The sequence below is a fragment of the Bos indicus genome, chromosome 7 (assembly GCF_029378745.1).
Source record: "Bos indicus isolate NIAB-ARS_2022 breed Sahiwal x Tharparkar chromosome 7, NIAB-ARS_B.indTharparkar_mat_pri_1.0, whole genome shotgun sequence".
Lineage (NCBI taxonomy): Eukaryota > Metazoa > Chordata > Mammalia > Artiodactyla > Bovidae > Bos > Bos indicus.
The window spans coordinates 102,534,391-102,557,965 of record NC_091766.1 but is presented as its reverse complement, the minus strand read 5'-3'; the positions used below and the strand labels follow the sequence as shown (position 1 = coordinate 102,557,965).

General features: G+C 39.8%; 1 long non-coding RNA gene and 1 other non-coding gene across 6 annotated transcripts in view; both read right to left on the bottom strand.

The window, feature by feature from the left end:
* LOC109562363 (uncharacterized) overlaps positions 1 to 23,575 on the bottom strand; it is a 537,301-nt gene that overhangs the window by 346,764 nt on the left and 166,962 nt on the right. The gene's annotated exons all lie outside the window — the stretch shown is intronic.
* On the bottom strand, positions 21,217 to 21,289 carry TRNAW-CCA (transfer RNA tryptophan (anticodon CCA)). Its single transcript has one exon. It is a non-coding gene; the product is annotated as a tRNA-Trp (tRNA).

The window sequence follows — 23,575 nt, the reverse complement described above, 5'->3', positions numbered from 1 at the left end:
CCGGGTTCAACTCCTGGGTCAGGAAGATCCCCTGGAGAAGGAAATGGCAACGTACTCCAGTATTCTTGCCTGGACAATTCTATGGAAGAGGAGCCTGGTGTGCTACAGTCCATGGGGTTGAAGAGTCAGACACGACTTAGCGACTAAAGAGAAAAAGAGAGAAAATAATTATAAGATAAAGTTTTTATAGGGGCTTCCCTGGTGGCTCAGATGGTAAAACATCTGCCTGCAATGTGGGAGAGAGGAAATGAAGTGAAGTCACTCAGTCGTGTCCGACTCTTTGCGACCCCATGGACAGTAGCCTACCAGGCTCCGCCATCCATGGGATTTTCCAGGCAAGAATACTGGAGTGGGCTGGGCAATGGAGCGAGAAGTGGCCAATCTATACAGGATGATCCTTGGGGTAGTATTACGGAACCCCAGAGGTAGTGCGTATAAAGCAATAGTTTGGATACAGAGACAAGATGCAAACGCGAAGACCATGCCTGGAAAGTAAGGCATCAAGGAACTCTAACCTTCTAACCATCCAAGCCTAAAGCCCCAAGGGATGAACTAAATTGTGAAGACATCGCTGAGTTTCCAGAGTCACCATAGTTAAAGAAGATATGAAACAGTCAGGGCCAGGCCAGAATAAAGACATCTGGCAAGAAACGGAACTTAAGAGAGACAGTAGACCTATAATCAAATGTGGAAGTGTAAACAGCAGCTATGCACAATGCCTAAAAGGAAAGCAAATTCAGCACGTCTGACTGATCTTATGGTCCTGACACTTTGCTGCAGGAGCTTTGGGGTCTTGGCCCCAGTTTCTCAGAGGAAATGAAGAGATTACATGAGTTTTATACCAAGAGCAAACCCTCAATGCCTAAATGTATGTAATGGGGAGGCCTGGTAGATATAGGGTTACAAATAGCTGAAAGAAAGCCTTGGACTCCCCAAATTTTTTGTCATATCCTGGGCCCTAAATTTCTCAGAATTTCTCAGAGAAAGATTTGATACATATACCAAGTGCCCATGTATCAGAAAATGAATTCATAAGGTAGAAGTTATGAGCTAGAGTATAAAGTATAAATATAGGTTAAACCATGGAATAATAATATACAGACAGAAAGAGAATAATAAGGCACTTATCTTTCTTTCTAATGGTCAAGAATGACTTATAATACACAACTTGGGGGAAGAAGTTTATACGTTCACATCATATCTCTTCCCATCCTCCTACGATCATCTAATCTGGACACTTCCATTAACATCCTTTTAAATTGATAATATATTATGTTTGACCATTTTGGCAGGAACATTTTAATGGCGGAACAGTGAGGCTGCGTGTGCTACAGTCCACGGGGTCACAAAGAATCAGACACGACTTGGCAACTGAACAACAACCACCGTTTCAAAGAAGCAAAAAACATAAGGGAAAATTTTTCCTTAAATTAAACTTCCATCTCTTGCATCAGTATCCCATAGATTGCTATACAAAACATCAGCAATTTGATTAATGTGTCGTGTTTAATAAAGATTCCATTAAACTACATATCATAATGATATGAAACTTTGGCCATACTTAAGTTGCAGTCACTGGCACATATTTGGGACTTCAGTTCAGTTCAGTCACTCAGTCGTGTCCGACTCTTTGCAACCCCATGAATCGCAGCACGCCAGGCCTCCCTGTCCATCACCAACTCCTGGAGTTCACTCAGACTCGTGTCCATCGAGTCAGTGATGTCATCCAGCCAGCTCATCCTCTGTCATCCCCTTCTCCTCCTGCCCCCAATCCCTCCTAGCACCAGAGTCATTTCCAATGAGTCAACACTTTGCATGAGGTGGCCAAAGTACTGGAGTTTCAGCTTCAGCATCAGTCCTTCCAAAGAACACCCAGGGCTGATCTTCAGAATGGACTGGTTGGATCTCCTTGCAGTCCAAGGGGTTTAGAGTAACTAAATCCTAGACATCAAAGCAGTGAACCATGTATATTCTTCAGGTCAAGTTCCATGAGGAAAAGCAAACCACAGAGAGTCCATGGTAATGCTCCAAACCATGATGAACTGAGGCAATCTCATTTTGTTGACCATTGCCTCAGGTCATTGTAATTTAATGAGCAGCAATCCTCTTTAAAAATATGTTTCAGGCAGCAAGGTGCCTGCTGGGAGAGAGTGGCTACGCGTGAACAAATCAATATGCACTGTGTGCTTTCAACCATTCAATAATCGATTCACCCTTGTTATAAGAAAATAAATGTCAAAGTCCCCAAAGTTAATTTCTGAAGAAAGCATTTACAAGGCTATCACATTATTAAAAGTTTCCATGGGTTATCTTCTATTTGCTATTGAGATCTCTGTGTTACATCTCACAATATTCCATTCAAAACCAGTAAGGGAATCCTGAAAGTAAATTCCAGCAGAAAGATTGGTTGCATTTCTCTGCTATCACCAGAGTGTTGAAGGCCTATTTGGACTAAAGCATTTTACAGACTCATCTCTTTTTCCCCCGCTCTAGTCATACTTTTAAACATACCAGCTGCATTTAATAAGCTATCAAATAAGGCTTTCAGCAGGCTTAACTATAAGATGTCAGATCTTCTGCTTCATGTGTTATTCAGTAATTTTCAATTTCTCAAAATTTGTGCATTAAAAGAAGATAATGTATTCTTTAGACTAGTCAGAATTTTCAAAAGTCTTAGTTATACACTATGGGCTTTCAACATTTCCCTGTTGCCATAGAAATGGGTTTATGAAGGACTGAATCTGTGTAGCATAATCACAAACATTAAACTGGCATATAAAAGCGTTCCAACCTAGCATCTCTACTGTCTATGCTAATGGTTTTGCTGCTTTTATAGCAGTATCTTCCCTGCTGTAATTCATTCAGGCAGCCTCAGACGCTATTTTTCACTGAACTGGATTTCAGAGGAGTGTCTTATACATTGTGTATCATTTTTCTCTTAGCTAGCTGAACTCTCAGCGCAGTGCGTTGCCATATCAATGAGTTCTCTGGATTAGAAGTCAGACCAGAGAGCTAAGCACGTCAGAGCACCAAAAGCTTACTCATCCAATTAGTAGGATGAGTGGTAAGCGAGATTCATTTCCTTCGATTCCAATGTCATTGTCATTTAAAAAAAAAATTGATTAAGAGTTCACTTTAGTGAGTAAATATACTTTCCTGGTCACCTAAGTGACTAAACTTGATTTCCTCACATCTTTTTCTAAGACGGTCACTCATAATTTTAAATGACACGGCACTTACACATAAAGCTGAACATGTTTAGGGTTTTACTTGATTAATAACCAACCCACTCTACCATCAAGCCAGTCCAAAAAAAACTCAAGCTAGTCACCTCGGGAGCTCTGAAAAAGTAATACAAAATACTCTTACATTTGTTCCTCTGCTATAAAGTTCAGTCAGGATTCCCAGCCCTTCTATTTTAACAGCTCAAAACTTTGATTTTCAATTCCCTGTAGATCAAGAAAGCAGATGTTCTCTTCTGCTATCTATCTAAACTGAAGTTAGTTAAGTTCTTTCTTATAACTGAAACTAGAATCTAAAATTAACAGCTACTTTAATTCTTCTGTGCGTCATCTTTCAATACAATCTGGTGTTGGAATGGTCACTGTTCAGCAACTTCTCACTTAATCATAGAGAACTAGTTTCATTTGAGCTGATGTCAGTGGTGGTATTTTTATTCTTGGGAAGGTCAAGTCACTTGGATAATCCTCAAAGGAAATACTAAACTCAACTTACTTTAACCATATAAAGAGAGTGCGCAGTGCCAGTTGACAAAATAATGAAGTATGACTGTTTTCTGTCACTTAGACATTTAGGTTGTAAAGCAAGGTTGAGAAAACTAAGATCTATTATTATTTGTTGGCTTTGTAGCCAAGTATCTATCCCTGCTTCCTGTGATATGATGTCCTTTACATGATCATTGACATAATACACACACACACACACACACACACACACACACACACACAATATTTAAACCTTAGCTAGATGGAGTCAGGAGACCAAAAGAGAGAGTTCTCATGCCCTGTAGTAAGAGCAGAGTCTAACAGGAGGAAGAAAGGCTCATCTTCTTTCCTGACAGAGTTGATGGGACATATTTCCAGTACTCAAAGGGATTATCCTCAAAAAGGAGATAAGGCAAAAAATAACACAGAAGACATTCTATCTGTGGTCCCTGATTGTTTCAAAATAAACTTGAATAGAATAACACACAGTAAAAATATACTATCAGAGACTTTTAGAATTAACTAGTAAAGCAGATTATACCACATTTTTTGTTCCATGAGCAAGCCCTGATAACACAATTAAGGTTGGTCAAATGTAACTTTTACTTCATTTGGGACAATATGATGGCTACTCCTCTGAACTGCTTAGAACACTTATCAATTTCTCTTCATGTTCATGATTCATACTTTGATCAGGCCCCAAAGTACAACCAACATAAGTTAAGGTCACAATTTGAATTAATATCAAACAAATTTTTAAATGTGTAACAAAAGGCCAACATTAGCATGAAGCAAGAGAAGTCACAACTCTGAGTCCATGTAAAATATTTCTCTTTTAGCACTAGCATATCAGAAAATATGTAAAATACCTCTTTAAAAATGTCTACCCAGGCATTAATATTATAAATGATACAAGCAAACTTTTCTTAACCCAGGGTTCTCCCATTATTTTCTTTAACCTGCCGACTCTTAAAAACCACTTATTCCTCCTCACTAAAAAATTACTTACATCATTGTAACTTTGTGCATATTTCACACATCAGGTATTTGCATTAATGAAAATAAAGTATAATATGATACTTAAGAACTTTCAAATTCAGATAGATCTATTTTGCTTTTCAAAAATGGGCAAACGGATTCATTTCTCTGATGTTCAGTCTCTTACATGAAGAGAGTATAATAATAACTGACCTAATTGGTTGGGGAAGAAATAAGAGTGAAATACATAAAGCCCTTAGTAGCAAAGCACTCACATATAATAAGCCCCAACAAAAGGCTCAAAGGCAAACTACCAAGCCAACACACCATCTTGGGAGAGAGAAACTTCAGCCTGAGAATTAAAAGTCTTTCATGTTACATGAATTATATGTCTGCATTGGTTTCCTATTCTTGCTATAGAAACTTACCAGAAACATAATGGTTGGCTGATGCTGCTAAGTCGCTTCACTCGTGTCCGACTCTGTGCGACCCCATAGACAGCAGCCCACCAGGCTCCTCCATCTATGGGATTTTCCAGGCAAGAACACTGGAGTGGGGTGCCATTGCCTTCTCCGCATAATGGCTTAAGACCATACAGATTTATTATCTTTAAGTTCTGAAGGTTAGAAGTCTGAAAAGGGTCTCCCTGGGCTAAACTCGGGATGCTGACAGAGCTGCATTCCTTAGGGAGGCTCCAGGGGAGAACCCTTTCTTTTCCTTTTCTAGCTTTGACAGGCTCCCATCAGTCCTTGACTACAGCCTGCCTCCATCTTTACGACCAGCAGCACAGTATCTTCAACACTCTCTCTGACTCTGACTCCCCTTCTGCTTCCTTCCGAGAGTTTACAGGACTTCTGTGATTACCTTGAGCCCACTGGGTAATCCAAGGCAGTCTAACTGATGAGCAAGCTTAATTCCATCTGTATTCTTAATTCCCACATGCCATGTAGCACAGTAAATATGCACAGATTTCGTGTAGTAGGACATGTGCATCATTGGGAAGCCATTATTCTACTTACCACAACATCTCTTTTTATACTTATTCTTTGAACTACAAAATGACAATTCCTAGGATTCACTTCAAGCCAGTATACTATTTATATTTTTCATTAACCCAGAAAACACACTCATCCTGGAAAATTCACAATTATATTTCTCTACTTTTCAAGTTTTCTTTCATGCCTTTTTACAAGTCTCTTCCATTTTTTTTTCAAATGTCAGTATTATATCCAACAACTTTGTGAGGTTATCTTAAAACTTCTTACACTTTACACACTTTTCTTGATTTTGCATTTAGATAATTTTATTATCTGAAAATAAAAAAAGTTCTTTATCACTTTTTTTTTTCAATTCTTTAAACCTCATTTATTTTTGATATCTTAGTGCATTGTTCAGGTTCTCCAATACAATACTGAATAGTGAGTGTAAAGTGGGAATAACTGTCTCATTCCCACTTCAATAAAAACTACTAGGGGATAACTATCTCTTACGCCTCATATTTCCATAGACTTTAAGTTTACAACTCTATGCTACTAACTGTCACTACTTTATCAACCTGATACGTTTAAAAAGAACTGAGCATGCTCTAATCACCCCGTTCTGGGCCACTCTTTGTCAAAACCACTTTCCTTTTGCAATACCGGGTCCTACGACACAGAAAAGGAGACAGTAAAAGGATCGATGGTTTCCAGGAGTTTGGATGGGGAGGGATGAATAGACGGAGCACAGAGGATTTTTAGGGCAATAAAAGTACTCTGTATATAAACAGACGGACCTCTCTAGTGGCTCAGATGGTAAAGAATCTGGCTGCAATGCAGGAGACCCGGGTTTGATCTGGGTTGGGAAGATCCCCTGGAGAAGGGAAAGGCTACCCACTCCAGTATTCTTGCCTGGGAAATCCCATGGATGAAGGAGTCTGGTGGACTACAGTCCATGAGGTCGCAAGGAGTCAGACACAACTGAGCAACTAACACTTTCCTACTTTCATAAACAAATTGATATTTTCAATAGGGCAATTTCTTTGATACATTGCATTCTATTAGAGAATCTTCTGTTCCAAATGATACATTTTACATATGTATGTATTTATGTTTTACCTCCTTATAAAAATGATAACAAGATAATATAGTTTTAAACCACAAGGGAAATGAGAAAAAAAAAAAAAGTGGGCAATCTATGTCAACAAATGTCAGGATATGGAAAGGAAGTGAATACGTTGTAACACACTTAGATGTGCAGAGAAAGCGAAAATGTCAGCAGTGCAGTGGGGCACACCCGTGAGATGAAGGCAGGAAGCCTCATAAACACCTCCCCAAGTGGAGAACCTGGTGAATGGCAGGCTAGAAGCAGAAGTATCCATCACAACAAACCTCCCCTCACACAAACCCAGACTCCTACTACAGGTAAACAAGGAACAATGCCCTTTGGAAAGAGATGGAGAGCTTTAGTCTTTAAAGAAATTAACTAGACAGGATAAAAACTCGGGGAGGCAGTGCAGAGGATAATAAAGTTAAATTCTATGTATTGAAGAATGAGTTTCCAGCCTTCTCTCCCACCTAAATTCTCATTATGCTAGAAGTCACATACTCTAACAGTGGAGTAAATTAATCTCTGGAGAAAAAGATCAGAGGAAAAGCCAACAAGACATTCAGGGGTCCCAGAATGAATCTTCTGAACGTCTGTTAGACTCAATTTCTATAAATAAAATCTACTCCACACACACACACCATAAAGTTCCCCATCAGTCTTTAGTCCTCACTTCTAAACTTGAATGGCTGCCAAGAACCAAAAGAGATTTTAAAAAAGGCCTTCAGCATGCAAAAGAGATGGATTAAAGAAAGTTCACAAAATAGAGAAAAAATATTTTCTGAGATATAAAAGAAGTTATTTTATCCTCAAAACAAAAAAAAACAAGGTACAGTTTTGTTTTGTTTTGTTTTTAATGGGGTATACGAAATAGGAAGAGAACATGGAAATGCTAGAATAACTGAAATGTAAGTCTTAATAGTCTACCTTGTGAAAGAAAACGAAAGAGTTAATCACTATGTCCGACCCTTTGCGACACCATAGACTAAACCCCTTCACACTCTGTCCATGGGATTCTCCAGGCAATAATAGTGGAGTGGGTTGCTATTTCCTTCTCCAGGAGATCTTCCCGAATCAGGCATTGACCTCAGGTCTCCTGCAATGCAGGCAGATTCTATACTACCTAAGCCACCAGGGAAGCCCAGTCCATCTTGTAGGAAGGTAATTAAAAAAAAAAAGAAGAAGAAGAAGAAAAGAGTGGGAAAATAGGAAGAAAGGATAGGAAAATTAGAAGATCAGAGCAGGAAGTGAAATACCTAACCAATGTTCTAAGTTAAACACAACAACAAGAAACAATACTTCCAACAACTGGAGGTTAGTTACCACGTTGAAAGTGAAAGTGAAGTCACGTACGACTCTTTGCGACCCTGTGGACTGTGGCCCACCAGGCTCCTCTGTCCATGGGATTCTCTAGGCAAGAATACTGGAGTGGGTTGCCATTTCCTTCTCCAGGGGATCCAGGGATCGAACCCAGGTCTCCTGCATTGCAGGCAGATGCTTTAACCTCTGAGCCACCAGGGAAAAACCACATTGAAAGGGACCACTGAATACCAAGCGCAATGAATTGAAAAAAGGCCCACGCTAAGTTATATTATCATAAAGGTCTAAAAAACTGGGTATAATAGGCTTCTATAGAAAAACTTAAAGGAATATACACAGAGGATGACACAATATACAATATGACATAGCAATTCTCAGCAACAACAGGGAGAAATGCCATCAAATTCTGAAGAAAGCAATACAAATTGTAAGTATATAACCAATCAAACTATCAAGCAAGTCTGAGAGTAGAATGAAAGTATTGTTAAGCATGCAAGCTTTACAGTCTTTACATGATTCCTAAAATGTTCACTAAAATGAGGCAGATAATCAAGAATGGGGAAAGTCTAAAATTCAGGAAACAGGACAACTACTGAGAGATACAGGGAATATTCAGAATAAAGACAAAGAGAAGACCCAGGTGAGTTGTGCTTCAGGCCTAAAGAACAACTATTGTAATTTGGAACAATAATAAAGTATACAAGAGAACTGAGAGTTACTGCATTGTCCACTCTGGTTGGAATGGGGGCAACGGATACCTTTTACATCATAGTCAGTGGAAATGCAAACCTGGAGGTTTGCGATACGAGTCACCTCGTGCATCAGTAAGCTTGGAAGGGCTCCAAATAAGATGCCTCCTGGTCAAAAGAAGAAAGAAAGAAACTGATAAAATTATGAAAAGACTCTGATGCTAGCAGGGATTGGGGGCAAGAGGAGAAGGGGACAACAGAGGATGAGATGCCTGGATGGCATCACTGACTCTATGGACGTGAGTCTGAGTGAACTCCGGGAGTTGGTGATGGACAGGGAGGCCTGGCGTGCTGCGATTCACGGGGTCGCAAAGAGTCGGACACGACTGAGCGACTGATCTGATCTGATCTTACCATAAAGAAAAAAGTACCCAATGGTGTTTCACAGTTCCACGAAAGAGTCTGTAAGGAATTAGTGATCATTAGAAAGAAAGCTTTCAAAGTGAGGCAATTTTCAACTCTAGGAAAACCAAGAATATCTGTATTGCTGGAAAGGTGAGCACCATGTACAATTAAAAGACACTTGCTCCTTGGAAGAATAGCTGTGACAAACCTAGACGGCACATTAAAAAGCAAAGACATATTTTGCTGACAAAGGTCCGTCTAGTCAAAGCTACGGCTTCTCCAGTAGTCATGTATGGATATGAGAGTTGGACTATAAAGAAGACTGAGCACAGAAGAATTGATGCTTTTGAACTGTGGTGCTGGAGAAGAGAGAAGACTCTTGAGAGTCACTTAGACTGCAAGGAGATCCAACTCACCCATCCTAAAGGAGATCAGTCCTGGGTGTTCATTGGAAAGACTGGTGGTGAAGATGAAACTCCAATATTTTGGCCACCTGATGTGAAGAGCTGACTCATTTGAAAAGACCCTGATGCTGGGAAAGATTGAAGGCAGGAGGAAAAGGGGACAACAAAGGATGAGATGGTTGGATGGCATCACCGACTTAATGGACATGAGTTTGAGTAAACTCCGGGAGATGATGAAGGACAGGGAAGCCTGACGTGCTGCAGTCCATGGAGTCACAAAGAGTCGGACAACAGAGCAGCTGAACAACAAGAATGTACAAGTAGAGTGTGTTACTTGGCATGTCAGTTAACAGTATTTATGTAATCATTAAAGTGAAGACTGAATATTAGTCACGTCAAATACCATGATATAGTTTTGCTGGGACAATATTAAAAGAAAAAGAACATATATGTACACATCCATTTAATAAAGTAATATGGGGTGACACTTAAGAATAAAACCAGCTGGAAGAACTGAACGTAGTTTCTCTTAAAACAAGATTTGGGGTGTGGTACAAGAGACAACTCATTCTAAACTCTATCTTATAAACCCATTTGATGTTTTTTTTATCAAGTAGATGTTACTGTTATTTAGATTTAAAAATACACTTGGTAAATATGAATGTTAGACATTAAATACCAAGTGCTCCTGCTTTGATTGCTGATTGTGCAAGTGTTATTTTAATCTGTTGATACTGCTTTCATGATGTGATCTGTGCCATTGTACAAATTTGATCTAGTAGAGATTCATAATGAGGAAGCTGTTTTTCTCAAATCCTAAATGCATCTTTTATTTTGTCTTTGTCAGTTTCCTTTCGGAAAAAAAATTGAAAATAAGCAGAGCTGATTACAGTTTATTAAGAACAGATGGATAATGTTTCCATTAGGAAGTGGATCAAATGGACATAATTTTTTCTCCCTTTTTATGTCCATCATCTGCAATAGATACTAGAACGTGTTATACTCATAACACATAGATTGAAAAAGTAAATATTCCTAGACTACAGGTTCAAAATCTAAAAGAAAGAATTTTATTTTCCTTCCAGGGACAAACAGACAAACGACAAAGCAATCTTCGTAGTTCTTAATGAGATCCCAAGGTAATCATGATGGTGTCAAAAGTGAAATAGTTGAATATCTGAGTTTTTACGAAATGTTTTTCCTAGAACCTCCGGGTTGATTTTAACAAAGAATACTGGACAACAAAGGTATAATGCACTTTTGCATTCCTGGAACATCAAGATTTATTATCAGGAGTTCAGCACTGATTAATGATATCACAGCGAATACCAAAAGGGAGCATGGAGACATTTGTCACTTATTATAAAGTGTAGTCACATTTGTTTTACTTTCTTGCCGAGGGTCCAAGGAACCAAAGTCATTACTTTATGAATGAAATATTGTATGCCAGAAATTAATCATAGGGCATCTGGAGATCTCCAGTTCCCCTGGATTATCATCTACACATACAATTTGGGGAGAGAACTGAGAGAGCTGCTTAGGGCTTTCGAATACTTGAGAGCGACAGTATTGCCTAGGGCAAGACACAGGCCCCTCGAGGCCACACGATAATTGTGTGACTGGCAAATTCCCTCAGCTCTAACCTGAATTCCCCTTGATCCCAGAATGATTTTGCTCCCTGCCATCAATGAGCCAAGGGGTAATTTCATTATAAATGTATATTAATTTCTATCTTCCCTGTGACTTATTTTTTCGTGCATTAAATCGTGAACCTAAATTTAATCAAATAATTTTACCTACCAGGGTGTTTCAGTCTCTTAACTCAAGGACACTGAATCACTCACAGTTAACTGCAGGTTATAGACATAGCTAACAGCTAAACTTAACAAGAAGGATGGTTTCATACCTTCACCCAACAGCTGCTGCTAGCATCATTTTTTAAGTGTTTGATATATGTAGCCTTGTTAGACAAGAACTTGAAATGAAATGCAATTTCATGGGGTTAAAAGATATAACTGTACCTCTAGCCCACATACCCTCAACTGGGTCTTTTATTAAGTTTTGAAAGTGCTCCTGTTTCACTTTGTAGATGGTTCATCTACTACTTTTTGTTTCTTTTTATATCTCCCCCTTCACACACACACACACACACACACACACACACACACACACAATTTGTGATGACAGCATTAAACAGATTTCCAGAAAACTACTTCAAAATGTTTATTTTCTAGCCCTATTGCAGCAAAAATTGAAATTAGGTTTTTCCTCTACTATGAACAAAGAAAGTAAAGGGAGCAGTGAACAGATAAGAGAAGAAACATAAATGGGTCTAAAAGAATTAATCGCTTATTTTACTGGTTACTAATCTGTAGAGTCTGTAAGTGGACTTGTACTCCTTGGTTTAATTATCACTCCCTGACGCTATGTAAATGACATCCTGCACCTACTGCCCCTTAATTTCATGCAAAATACATCCTGTACCTGGTGCTTACCTTCCCTGCTCTCCCTGGTTGATAAACCAGAAGCAGACCCAATAACCCTACTACCTGACACCAGCTCTGACTGTCTTGAAATAACACAAGAAGAAAAGAACACAAGACTCAGTACTTTGCTCCTCATCAAATATCCCAGGTTGCGAGCCCCGCCTATGCGCTTCCCTCCATTTCCCCGTGGAGGGGGCACAACTCTTGAAGCGCTGGACTGCGATGTCTTCCCCCCACACCTGGCAGAGGAATAAAGTCATCTTTCTATTTCCTCCACACTCTGTCTTCATATTTCTATTTGCATCAGTAGACAGGGAGCCAAGATTTGGGCAACAGTCACACTAAGAGTAAAATTTCAGAGCCCAGCATAAAGTAATTTAGTAACTTTGTTTTCCTGTAAATATAATTAAAAAATCATATGGTTAAATTCCCACTTTTGCCCTAGAATCTTAAACCAAACCACTCCCATTTAATTGAAATGACTTTAGAGAAATAAACTTGTCAGTTACGTATAATCAGACACACAAAAAATAAGAATTCAGAGTTTTTAACCATTTGTGGTACAATTTTATTATAGGGTATGTCCTCAGGAAATAATATGGGGTCGCACAGAGTCGGACACGACTGAAGCGACTTAGCAGCAGCAGCAAGAAATAACTGACCAAAAAAAATGAAATGATCCACCCATTGACCAGAACTAGCAGAATTCTCTATGGAGCATTATGACACTGAGTACTGTTGTTAAAAATACTGGGATATAGGTAATTTCTATGATTTCAGTACTCCTATTAAATGGCCGCCCACCCCTCGAAAAAAGCTGCTACTCTTTGCTAATAAGGAAATCTCTGAGTTCGTGACAGTATTTGTGACAGAAATTGACATTCTCCTTGAGTTCTTAGGGCTTCCCTGGTGGCTCAGACGATAAAGAATCTGCCAGCAATGCAGGAGACCCATGTTGGATCCCTGGGTCAGGAAGATCCTCTGGAGAAGGGAATGGCTACCCAATCCAGTATACTTGCCTGGAGAATTCCATGGGCAAAGGAGTCTGGTGGGCTACAGTCCATGGGGTTGCAGAGTCATACAGGAATGAGCAACTAACTTAAAAAATTTGTAGTTCTTAATATTCTACAGTCCCCATTCCTACCTTGTCCAAGAGAACTGCTCATGCGGGCATGCGTGTGTGCTTAATCATGTCTGACTCTTTGCGACCCCATGGACTGTATGTAGCCCACCAGGCTCCTCTGTCCATCCAATTTTCCAGGCAAGAATACTGGAGTGGGCAGTCATTTCCTGTTGCAGGGGATCTTCCCCACCCAGGATCAAACCTGCATTTCCTGCGATGGCAGGGGGATTCTTTCCCGCTGCGTCACCTGGGAAGCCCTGAGAACCGCTCACCCTATTGGACCTGTGTTGCCAGCTTTTGTGCTCAGGAATAACTGGGATGGATGCCTTGGACCATCTTCAGCCCGGTCCATCTGAATACAGTGGACAGTAGCACACGACCTAGTATTTGAATCTGTCTCTAGAATCTTCCTTCCTGCTATTTCCTTTATACATAGAGAAGTGTATATATATTTGAAGGTGGAAATGCACACGTGCACACACACACACAAAAACACAATTTTATCATTCTGCTAATCTCAGACAACAGAGCACCACATGCAAATATATAGGCAAGCCCAGCCCTCAGCCCAGTCAACTTCCAATTCCACAGAGCCAGTCCCATTGGCTGTGGATTTAAGAGCTAGGTAGAATGGTAAGTGGACACTTCACCCATTTGCTCTTGTTTATCAATAATGAGATGATGAAAGAGAGGCTCCAAAAGAGGCTCCTGGTTACCAAGCAGAAGAGACGACAGCCCATATGGTGGAATGTGAAGGGCACCATTCTTTGTGAGGGAACGAATACCTGCTGGAAGATAACTCACAGAATATCAGGGCAAGAGGGAACCTTAAATTTAACTGGTCCAGCTCACCATCTGATAGTTTAATTCCTTCTGGAATTCCCTGTCAGTAGTTGTTTACTATTTTCTTAAAAATCACCCATAAATTTGTAGGGACTGAAATTGAAATACGGCAGGTTTAAGATTAATGAGAGGTATAGAAGGTGAGACAATAAATTCCATGGTAAAAGGAGGGGAAAAGAAGAAAAGGTAATTTAGGGTAGAAAGACCAAGGAGTTAACTAGTTTCTGAGGGAGGCCTTATTCTCAGAAACTTCTAGGTGTGAGTTCAATTTGATACAAATTCGATCTCTTTGTTACTTCATTCTACACACATTACCAAATACCTAGTATTTGCTAGGATTTGGGGACACAGGAGCAATCAATGCATGGTTTCTTTTCCCCTTTAAGGAGCTTAGTCTTTGGCTGAGACATGTGCTGCACACAAAATCGTCTTGCAATGGGAGTGGTAAGTGCTGAAGCGAAGTACTCACTCTTAGAGGAGTAGAATTCAGGGAGCTCTCTGTGGGGATGATTATACAGCAGATGTGATTACAGGAGCTGGAATATTTGAGAAGGACTTTGCTAGTGACCAAAGCAGATGGATGAGGTGAGTCAAGAGCCTGATGGAATCCCAAACAGTGTGTTCAGAGACAAAAAGTCCATGACATGATTAGCAAACAGTCAGACGTCAGACGTGGCTGCAGCTTGAGACGTATGGAGAAAAGACGGATGCTGCGAAGAGAGTAGAAACTCCACTAGGAAGGGTTCAGTACACTAAGGAAATTCAACCTGACTGAGCAAAAAATCTACTTCCTACTGTGGGGATTTGGGGATTCCAAGGTTAAATAAGCAGCAAAAAATAGGACCAAAGCAGTTACAGGAGACAGGGTCTTATGTTAGTTATCTGCAACAGTGATCGGTCAGATAACTGAAAAAGTAGGAAATCAAGGAAAACACACGTAATACCTTAAATATTTCACTTTATGCCACATAAGACACAATCATTATCTCCTACTTTTGATATAGGACAAGGTCTTTTCTTAATAAAGCATGGGTCTGATTCTAATCCCCCATCTTCCTTCTTCCACTACTCATGCATATAAACCATAATATGTGATTCCTTAGTATCTCTCAGACAGGAATTTATAAATGCCATCAGAAAAGCCTACATTATAATAACTTTACTCCAATTGTTTATATTTGGTTTGCTCACACCTCATTTGACAGCAGACACAGTATTTTGAGCAATTTACCTTTATCAAGCCTTTCGTAGAGCATTCTAATTAGTTATCATGGAAACACCTCTTTTCACACTCAGACTACATTAATTCACAGATTATCAAGCAAATTATGTAATTATAATAATCATTGACACAACTGGTTTGGGAATACACGGTGGTAAGCATATAAGCCAGCTGATAGTGGAACAGTACAAACACACCAGACGAGCCGAGCAGGTCAGCAGACTGTTAGCCCTCCGTGCTCTGCAGGCCCCGGGCAGAGGACAGCATGCTGTGAACAGAATGGAGAGCGCCTGCTATCCTGGTGAACTGGTTAAGCGCACAAGGGAGAATAGAGAGTTTTCCTTGAAAACCACTTTCTTGCCGACCCTCCATATACATTTAGATATCTCAGAGACTGGACCAGGCTTGGCAATCGTATAGTCACTCTGGGAGAAACAGTAATTCCAAAGATGCTATGTGGCTAGGGATTTTCCAGACATCCTGGAAGTGCTTCATTCGACCCCTAAACATACAAAACATGACATTAGGGTTTAGTTCAGAGGACTCGTTGTCCAAAGGAGTTCAACGGAAAGTGATTCAGTTAAAATTTTTAAAAAAACATTTCTGTAGTATGCAAGGCAAGTAATCAGATTTCTAGGGAGGCAGAGACATCCAGGCAAGAGTTACTATTGCAGTACATAAAGACTTTGCCTCACTCCTGTGCCAACCTATTTTTGAAGTCAGGTTTATACCCCAGAGGACCACGGACTGGTAAAGAAGGCTTAAGTACTGAAACCTTAGACTTGATAAAGGCCACAGTTCGCATGTGTTCCAAGTCCAAACCCAACCACAATGACAACGCCTCACAATCTTAAAATGAACACCAGTGGAAGATTTTTGTGGAAGATATGACTTCATTATCCCCATAAACATTCTCACTAAGTGGCAACAAAGAATCCTAACCACAGAGAAGCTTTGTGACTTGTACATTAATGCACATCACTCTCGAAAGAGTATGAAATAAGAAGAACCCATATTTCAGATTCTTTAGGATCCATAATATTGTAACTCTTCAAGTTTTGTTCATTTTGGGGTTATTATGGAAAGTGTTTCAGTTAAGTTACAAAACAGACTAATATTCTTAAACCCTCCTATGGGAGGACATAGTTCATTTAAAACTAACCGGAGGGACTTCCCTGGTGGTCCAGTGGTTAAGAATCTGCCTCCTAATACAGGGAACACGGGTTCCATCCCTGGTCAGCGAACTAGGATCCCACATGTTGCAGGGAACTAAGCCTGCATGTCTCAACCACAGATCTCAAGAGTCACAACCAGAGAGAAGCCCACATGAGCCACAACAGAAGATTCCACATGCCTCGCAACTAAGACCAACACAGCTAATCAATATATGAATACTTTAAAAAATTAAAACTAACTTTGACAATTTTTCAGTTCAGTCACTCAGTCGTGTCCAGCTCTTTGCAATCCCATGGACTGCAACATGCCAGGCCCCCCTGTCCATCACCAACTCCTGGAGTTTACTCAAACTGATGTCCATTGAGTGGGTGATGCCATCCAATCATCTCATCCTCTGTTGTCCCCTTCTCCTCCCACCCCCAATCTTTCCCAGCATCAGGGTCTTTTCCAGTGAGTCAGATCTTTGCATCAGGTAGCCAAAGTATTGGAGTTTCAGCTTCAACATCAGTCCTTCCAATGAACACCCAGGACTGATTTCCTTTAGGATGGACTGGTTGGATCTCCTTGCAGTCAAAGGGACTCTCAAGAGTCTTCTCCAACACCACACTTCAAAAGCATCAATTCTTTGGTGCTCAGCTTTCTTTATAGTCCAACTCTCACATCCATATATGACAACTGGAAAAACCATAGCCTTGACTAGATGAACCTTTGTTAACAAAGTAGTGTCTCTACTTTTTAATATACTGTCTAGGTTGGTCATAACTTTAAAGAGTATATAAGAGAAAGCAAATTATATAGACATATATGTTTAAATATATAATATATAAAAACAGTATTTTCATATCCCTGTTTGAATGCAAGAAAATTTAGGACAGCTAGTTTGTTGTATATAAAACATGATTATACCAAAAATAGCTTTTTAAATCAACTGAAGTAACCAGATAAATTACCAATAATTCTTCACAAAGTTAGGTGTAGCTGAATTACAAGGGGAAAAATTAAATTTGTCTCTCTATTCACTGTATTTATTTTAGTATTGGTTATAAACTACAATATACGGAGAACTCATAAATGACAGCACATACATATTTTAAACAGGTGTACAAGATGTGGCATTTATAACAAAAGTCCAGTGCCTGGTACACATACAGTTAGTGTTCCTGTTTTTCCATGAATATGCTGCCCTGAATATGATTTTATTACATATTTAACCTACTATAATACCTGTAACCAACAATAATCTATTAAAGATATAGAAACAGGATAACTGTACATTTGGATAAACACACTTCACCTGAAGGATCCTACATTTTTTGCACTTTCATCAGGCTTAGGGTAAATGAATATTTATCTAACATATTTTCCTTATAGCATACATGATTCTCTTATTGAAAACCTTCAAATAGGAATGCATATGACTTTGATTGAGTATATTAGTAAGTCATACGGTAATTATAAACTCACTAACGTGAATTTTTCCATATTCTAGAATTAGATAAGGAACAACACATCTTGGAAAATGATTAAATTTCACATGCTGAGTCACAAGTCAGTGATTTTGGTTTAAAAAAAATGCTTGCCATGATTCTTAAAATACTAATAAAACAACTACTTAACTTTCATGAGTAGGAGTATTTTAATTTTTTTTTAAAGTAACCAAATTCAAACTAAAGTTTTCAGATATGAGCTGAAGCTCAGTTTAATGCCCTAATGCACAGGCTAGCTGTGAGACCTTTTGAACAGACACAGTTTTTTTCATTAAGGCGATGCCTCAGCCTAGTTCAGTTCTGACACACTTTAAATATTCAATAGCACAGACCAATATGCTGGTTATAAGTCATCTAGAAGTTAATGAATATCACCTTTACCCCTTCAAAGGCAGGAAATCTTTTAAAGTAGGCAGGAATGAGTTAATATTTCTGTTCCTCACAGGTGCTTGGAAATTTTAGCAGAAGCTTTTGGGTATCTTTAGCCAGTCACAGAAACGTCAGGTGATGAAAAGGAATTCTAACCATGGGAACTACCTTTGCAAAGTAAGCAAATTAGTTGAAGGAGCACGGGATTCCTGTCATGAATTAAGGAAAGGGTTTCAGTATGCTCAATAGAGTGAAGCTAAATAAACAGGGGCTTAGAGTACGAACTATAAGTATGAAGAGACAATGGTTGCTAATTCTGAATCCCAAATTTTGGCAATGGTGAAAGGGAGGTGAGACCTTTGTACATTTGTGGTTATAGGGAAGAAAAGTTCGGAGGTAGAAAGATTGACGATGTTACAGGTTAGGTGTCCCCAGCCTCCAGACCACAGACTGGTAGATACCTCCTGTCAGGTTAGCAGCAGCAGTAGATTAGAAATAAAGTACACAATAAAAGTACTGTACTTGAATCATCTCTAAACCATTCCCCCAGCCCCCGGTCCATGGAAACGTGGTCTTCCACAAAATTGGTCCTGGGTGTCAAAAAGGTTGGGGACTGCTGCTCTAGATCATAAGTGAGCAGGGTCGCTGCGGAGCAAATGGATTGTCACTAGCCCTAAAAAAAGAAGACAAGGGCACACCTTCTTCAGACAAGGAAGGATGCAAGGAAGAAAGATGAGCAGGAAGGAGGGCAGATGGGCAAAGTCATGGCTAAAGTGGTGACCTCTGTCCTTCTTGCGAAACTTGCGGGTAAGATTATCTGACAGGACTGGGTCTGGTGAAATGAGATGAAAGGACTGAAGCAACAGAAACTGACGAAAAGTCTGGTTAGAAAAGTGATACATGAATAAAAAGTCTTGGTATTCACGGTGAGTTTAAAGGTAAATGAGAGGTCGCAGCAAGTCAAATCAACACAGCTGTTTGTTAGCCTGGGAGCATAAAACACAATAAATCGGCCAGGGGTGATCCAGACACAGCAGATCTGGCTATAGGTTTTAACTTACAATGTAAGCTAGGATATTCAGTTCAGTTCAGTCGCTCAGTCGTGTCCGACTCTTTGAGACCCCATGAATCGCAGCACGCCAGGCCTCCCTGTCCATCACCAACTCCTGGAGTTCACTCAGACTCACGTCCATCAAGTCAGTGATGCCATCCAGCCATCTCATCCTCTGTCGTCCCCTTCTCCTCCTGCCCCCAATCCCTCCCAGCATCAGGGTCTTTTCCAATGAGTCAATTCTTCGCATGAGGTGGCCAAAGTACTGGAGTTTCAGCTTTAGAATCATTCCTTCCAAAGAAATCCTAGGGCTGATCTTCAGAATGGACTGGTTGGATCTCCTTGCAGTCCAAGGGACTCTCAAGAGTCTTCTCCAACACCACAGTTCAAAAGCATCAATTCTTCAGCACTCAGCTTTCTTCACAGTCCAACTCTCACATCTATACATGACCACTGGAAAAACCATAGCCTGGACTAGATGGACCTTGGTTGACAAAGTAATGTCTCTGCTTTTCAATATGCTATCTAGGTTGGTCATAACTTTTCTTCCAAGGAGTAAGCATCTTTTAATTTCATTGGAATGAAAACTGACCTTTTCCAGTCCTGTGGCCACTGCTGAGTTTTCCAAATTTGCTGGCATATTGAGTGCAGCACTTTCACAGCATCATCTTTCAGGATTTGAAATAGCTCCACTGGAATTTCATCACCTCCACTAGCTTTGTTCATAGTGAAAAGGCCCACTTGACTTCATATTCCATGATGTCTGGCTCTAGGTCAGTGATCACACCATTGTGATTATCTGGGTCGTGAAGATCTTTTTGTACAGTTCTTCTGTGTATTCTTGCCATCTCTTCTTAATACCTTCTGCTTCTGTTAGGTCCATACTATTTCCGTCCTTTATTGAGCCCATCTTTGCATGAAATGTTCCCTTGGTATCTCTAATTTTCTTGAAGAGATCTCTAGTCTTTCCCATTCTGTTGTTTTCCTCTATTTCTTTGCATTGATCGCTGAGGAAAGATTTCTTATCTCTTCTTGCTATTCTTTGGAACTCTGCATTCAGATGCTTATATCTTTCCTTTTCTCCTTTGCTTTTAGCTTCTCTTCTTTTCACAGCTATTTGTAAGGCCATTTGGGGAAAAAAAAAAAAAACGCTATTTGGAAAAGCTAGGGTATTAGGACTGTATAAAGGTGATTGATCAAAATTCTCACCTGAGCCAGGACTGAAGTGCAGGCAGAATGAACAGTGACTGAGGGAAATGAGAAGCTGGGCCATCAGAGGTGTCTATAGGACAGAACCCAGTCAACAAGCCGGGGAGAGGATCTAAAACACGGAGCGCAGCCATCTTACCATACAAGGGGCCGGCTGCCCTTTCTTCTTAATAACCTCCCCAGAGTCACGTAAACTCTAAAAAATGAATGAAATAATACAGGGACTTGTACTGAAACATAAACAACTGCTTACCACCATTTGGAGTCTCACTTTTTAGCTCGTAGAGCATTTGTTAGGAGACCTAACCTCACTAAAAAAGAGACGTGTCTGCTACCTTCCAAACAGTAGTGAGTAATTAACAGGCATCAAAACTCACAATACGCTGCAGGTAAGATTATTAACTCAGTTCTCTCCTTGTCTAATCTGCCTTCTGGGCATAAATCAGGCAGCTATGACACAGCTTTAACTGTCGTAGAACTCTACAATGCTATTTTAATAAGGTAAAGTGGAAGTGAAAGTGAAGTCACTCAGTCATGTCTGACTCTTTGCGACCCCACGGACTGTAGCCTACCAGGCTCCTCTGTCCATAGGATTCTCCAGGCAAGAATACTAGAGTGGGTTGCCATTTCCTTCTCCAGGGGATCTTCCTAACTCAGGGTTTGAACCTGGGTCTCCCGCATTGGAGGCAGACGCTTTAACCTCTGAGCCACCAGGGAAGCCTAGTTTATATCAATTCAGTAACATTCATTGAATGTCTACTATGTGCTGTTCATGCTGCTGCTGCTGCTGCTGCTAAGTCACTTCAGTCGTGTCCGAGTCTGTGAGACCCCATAGACGGAAGCCCACCAGGCTCCCCCATCTCTGGGATTCTCCAGGCAAGAACACTGGAGTGGGTTGCCATTTCCTTCTCCAATGCATGAAAGTGAAAAGTAAAAGTGAAATCGCTCAGCCGTATCCGACCCTCAGTGACCCCATGGACTGCAGCCCACCAGGCTCCTCCATCCATGGGATTTTCCAGGCAAAGTACTGGAGTGGGGTGCCATTGCCTTCTTCAGCTGACCATGCTAGGAAATTCAAACATGCCTAATGCACAAAACTCCTTCGATACATGTATCTCCTTATAGATACTTCAAGACCAGTTGAGGGAAAAAGAAAAAGGGGGAAGGAGATCAGAAAAATGCAGCAGTGACATTTTCTTTCACTTTTTTCAGTGAGGGCTACAGTGGATATGAGAAAGGGAGCTATAAGCCAAAAAAAAAAAAACAAAAACAAAAACAAAAACACATCAAAACCAGAAACCCAGTTGTAAAAAAGAGAGAGAAAGAATAAGGAATAAAATAGTCAAGCCACAGTTACACTATTAATTAAAAGGAGAAACATAAACAGCACAAAGAACAGTGCCAGCTTCAATGATAAAGAGGTTGCAGGTGAACAGGGTAATAAGCGAACTATACTGGCGGAAGAGTTCATGACTTTCAGCATCCAACCTGAAGAAAGTGATTGTTTGTACTCCAAGTATAATTTATATTATGGTTACTGAATATGTAATCAGTATTCATGGTGCTAGGGCGTTTGTGGATAAGAGATGTAACGAGCTGGAGGAAAATTATATTGCATTTTATACCCACATGATAAGTAAATAATTAATTAGTGGAATGTGCATATTCCCACAAGTCATTTCTGTATTAGGATGTTTTTGCTGCAATGGAAAGAAAGTCAACTCAATTCATGAAACCTAAGAAAAAAATGGAGGAGGCACTAATTTGCCATTTTCTGTGACTGAAAATTTCAGAGTAGATGTTAGCTTCAGGCATGGTTGGACCCAGAGGCTCAAATGATATGATCAGTAGTTCATCATTTTCCTCAGTTTCATCATTTTCGGCTCAGTTTTGCTTTGAGGTGGCAGTAATTTAAGCATGACCTCTCTATATTGTCTGAGCACTGACACTTCTAGTCTTGCATTATCCCTGTGAAAAGCAATCCCACAGAAATAAATAAATAAAACAGCTTCTTCATTCTAGGTCATGGCAGAGTTCTTCCTGGAACTGAATTGTGTGCATCCACCATCTTCATGTGCCAATCTCTGAACTGCAACGAGGAATAAAAAACCCACATGAGCTGCTCCTGACTCGCTAGGTTAGATTCAAATCAGCTAAACTGCATAAAGTAAAAGAAGGGAAGGTGGTTCCCAAAAGAAAAACTGAGTCACTGTTTTCAGAGTCACATTCTAAATCAATATTTCACAAGATAGGTTGGACGGGTGTAGCAGAATCTGGTGGATCAGAATTTATGATCATAAATGGGGAACACAGACAATAAGGGGAAGCATGGATTAAATGAAACTGAGGAACACAACTCTAATTTTGTTGTCTATGATGAGGATATAATCTATTTCATTTGTAAATCCAAACATGAAAGGTATGCTCTAAATCCAAGATATATATGTTATTTTCAAATCTAACTTCACCGAAAATAATAGGAACCTTTTGATATACTATCAACATACTTCCCCCTAAAAATTCCTTTCCACAAGAAAAGCATTCCCTCTAGTTATTCCCTATACTGTCTATCCTTTGTTAGAGCCGCATGTGATAAACATCCCCAGCACAAATAAATCACCTGTCATAAAACAAGGAGTGTGAGACAGAGGGAGATGTGTGCCCAAGCGTGTGTCAAGTCTTGTTTCAAGACTCCAACAATCCCCAAGCTTCAAACACCTGTTTTCCAACTCTGGATACTATTTGGAATATTATTAAGTACATCTAAATTTCTTTCAAAAGTAATATTTTAAGTATATTTACTGTAAAATAAATTTTGGGCTTTAAGACACTTGGAACCAAACTAAACTATATAGATTTTAATAAGTCTTTGTTGCATTGTTTTACATAAAAGACTCTGTCACACAAGAATCACACTGTTTATGCATTAACTTACTTCAGATAGAACTATATAATGTCATATGTTATTTAGAAAATGTATTAAATCATGCCTTTATGACTTTG